Genomic DNA, 3,629 nt, shown 5'->3' on the forward strand with positions numbered 1-3,629 from the left:
GATTTTTTCCAAGAGTGAAGGATACTTTCTCCCACACTGGACGTAGTTGAGCACGTAAACAAATTCCTTCTTTTATTGGTTTCAGGAGACGAAAAGGAATATATCAGTTCTGATTCGGTTTGCAAATCAGATGAGAATAATGAGGTACAAAGCGTCAAGTTGTGGATTTGATAAAGAGAGCGAAAAAGCTGCTACGTTCAAAATTAATGATATGGGATGAGGCACCGATAATACATCGTTATTGTTTTGAGGCATTTGACCAAACCATGCGCGATATAATGTCTTATGATGGTCGATATAACCATTGGGGGTGTTTATATGGTTTTGGGTGGTGATTTCAGACAAATTTTGCCAGTGATAAGAAAAGAATGCAGACAAGATATACTTGCTTCATCCATCAACTCATCAAAGTTGTGGAGTCACTGTAAGGTTCTCACACTTACAACAAATATGTGTTTAAGTGGTTCAACCGTTCGTGCCGAGCAAGATGAGATAAGAAAGTTTGTCGATTGGATGCTTTCAATTGGAAATGGAATAGGATCCGCCAACGAGAGTGCAGAAATTAACATACTCATTCCTGATGAGTTGTTGATAAAAGATTCCTCTGATCCGTTGCGTTCTCTGGTTGATTTTCTTTATTCGGATTTTTTGCAAAACATGAAGATCTCGGATTTTTTCCAAGAGTGGGGGATACTTGGTCCTACACTGGACGCAGTTGAACACGTAAAAAAATTCCTCTTATCATTGGTTCCAAGAGACGAAAAGGAATATATCAGTTTTGATTTGGTTTGCAAATTAGACGAGAATAATGAGGTACAAAGCGAATGGTTTACCACCGAATTCTTAAACAATATCAAGTTTTCCGATATTCCAAACCACAAGTTGAGATTTAAAGTTGGATGTCCAGTTATGTTGATGAGGAACATTGACCAAGCAACTGGGTTGTGCAATGGGACTAGGTTGATCGTAGACAATCTTTGGAAGAACTTTATCGGTGCAACTGTTATTACCGAAAAAATGCTAGTGAAAAAGTAATTATTCCAAGAATGAACTTAGTTCCGAGTGATCCTAAACTGCCTTTCAAATTTACTACGAGACAGATCCAGTTGGCTTTGTGTTTTGCAATGACAATAAATAAAAGTGAGGGTCAGTCGTTGTCTCATGTTGGAATCTATCTTTCCGAACCGGTTTTTACTCATGGACAGTTGTACGTCGCTGTGTCGAGAGTCACTTCCAAAAAGGGATTGAAAATGCTTATACTGGATGAAGAAAATCGCGTGTGTACTGAGACCACTAATGTTGTGTACCGTGATGTTTTTCGGAACGTTTAACTGGTTGTTCCTGATGACGCAGGTGGGTATGAGTTTTTTTTTTCTCTTTTGAACTTCGTTGTGTGTGTGTGTGTGTGTGTGTGTGTGTGTGTGTGTGTGTGTGTGTGTTATTTGGATATGAATTGGTTGTTGCTACTTGCAACCATTCTAATAGTTGCGTAAATAAAGATTAATGAATTGGTCATGTAGATAAACTACAATTCTGCAACTAACAATTGAGATCACACTTCTTATTTCATTGTATAAAATCCAATGACATTTATTGTTGTGCAAAGAACATGTTGAGTGATCGATTTGTTATAGGGACTAATATGTTATATGGAGTAATATTTTTGATCCTTTTTTGATAATATTTTTGGTCTCATGTACCTTCAGGTGTTGGTTTTGTGCTTCAGGTGACGTGATATCATTTAGATGTACACATGCTCACGTTAATGGAATTTCTATGGCATTGAAATATCATTGACCAATTGCAATAGGTACAATACCTTCTTTTCAACAACGAACTTAACACTGCCTGATACATTAATGTGTTTATCTACTGAGACTTCAGTTTTTCTATTATCTGATAGAGCAACTCCAATATTCGTTTAATTTTATTTATAATGTCAGTATCCTTCTGATCTTTCTCATTTTTTCTAATGTAAGCCGTACTCTTCCAGTGACCATATTATCAGCTATATGTTCTGCTTCATTTTTTATACAATCAGCTATATATCCGTCTTTTTTTTTCTTTGTTCTTTGGAGTGCCTATGTTTATGTGCATGCACAGGAGAATTTTGTAGTCCCTTTTTCAAGCATTTTTTGTTGTGTTTTTGTTGATGAGTTATTTTATAATATGCTTAGTTAAAAAAAGTGATAGATAGTTGGTGTCTGTATCCTAAAAATGCATCTTCATTTTTTTATACAATCAGCTATATATCCGTCTTTTTTTTTTCTTTGTTCTTTGGAGTGCCTATGTTTATGTGCATGCACAGGAGAATTTTGTAGTCCCTTTTTCAAGCATTTTTTGTTGTGTTTTTGTTGATGAGTTATTTTATAATATGCTTAGTTAAAAAAAGTGATAGATAGTTGGTGTCTTTGTCGTTGTTTGTTATACTTATTTGTTACACGATTGAATAATTACAAATTCGTGTTGGATGTTAAGATGAATCAAGTGTATGCACGATATTAACATTGTATATATAAGGGTATCCGCTATAGAAATTATGGAATTTGAAAGAAACTATATATAAGGGCATTTGGTAGAAACTGTATATGCAGTGGTAGGCCTCGAGACTCCAACACCCCCAGTTATATGCATAATAGCCAAAAAAAAAAACAAGACTCATGATGTCTCCGTACTTTTAGTTATCCGTGTAAAATATTCCGACATTAAATACTAATATTTCAACGTTACATCCGTTAAATCATTCATGTTTATCGATACGAAAATCCAAATAACTATATACACATTGATATTTGTATATAATATGCAATCGAAAATACGATAACGATGCGTTTTATTAATATATTGTGTATAAAATAATGAATTTGCCATTTAATTAGATTTTATATAAAAAAAAATAGTCGTAATTCTAGCCCGTGCTTGGCACGGGTTTCCAAGCTAGTAGTTAAACTAAAAGCGAACTTTCATACACATTAATGGTTTCATAACCACATAGCTAACAAACTAGAGTTGCTTATTTATTACTACCTCCGTTCCTTTTTAAGTGTCACTTTTTAACATTTTACACAAACCAAGACACTCAATAAATGTTACTTTTTCTCATACAATAATCTATACTTTTACTATAATAGTCTTAGTCATTTAATACTCCCTCCGGTCCTTATTATAAGAAAAAGTTGACTTTTTAGGTTCATAGAATAATTAATGTATCTTAGTGTAAATATAGACTAGATACATCACTTACACAATGAATCAAAAAATTTAATTGTTTCTTATAATAAGGACCGGAGGGAGTATCTTATTTCATATATTTCTCTCTCCACAATAAATAACTAAGGGTAATGTTGGTAAAACAACATTTATTGTTGCATTGAACTTTGAAAGTGACAGTTAAATAGGAACAAAAAATTTCTCCAAAAGTGACACTGAAAAAGGAACGGAGGTAGTACCATGTAGATCCTCGAGTATGACCAGTCAATTGATAATTGTTTGTATAAGAAGGTTTACATGTCAACAAACCACAATCATTAATTTATCTAGGTTAGAATATGGTTTTAGTCCCTGCAAATATGCTTCGTTTTGGTTTTAATCCCTGTAAAAAAATTGTTGTTTTTGGTCCCTGTAATTTT

At 33.7% G+C, this 3,629-nt stretch overlaps 1 pseudogene; it reads left to right on the forward strand.

Annotated features, from left to right (window-relative positions):
* The first annotated feature begins 266 nt into the window (after positions 1-266).
* Positions 267-1,351, forward strand: LOC146956924 (uncharacterized; annotated as a pseudogene).
* Positions 1,352-3,629: the final 2,278 nt, after the last annotated feature.

The sequence above is a fragment of the Medicago sativa genome, chromosome 1, assembly GCF_051527215.1.
Source record: "Medicago sativa cultivar Bolivia chromosome 1, Bolivia_mono, whole genome shotgun sequence".
NCBI lineage: Eukaryota > Viridiplantae > Streptophyta > Magnoliopsida > Fabales > Fabaceae > Medicago > Medicago sativa.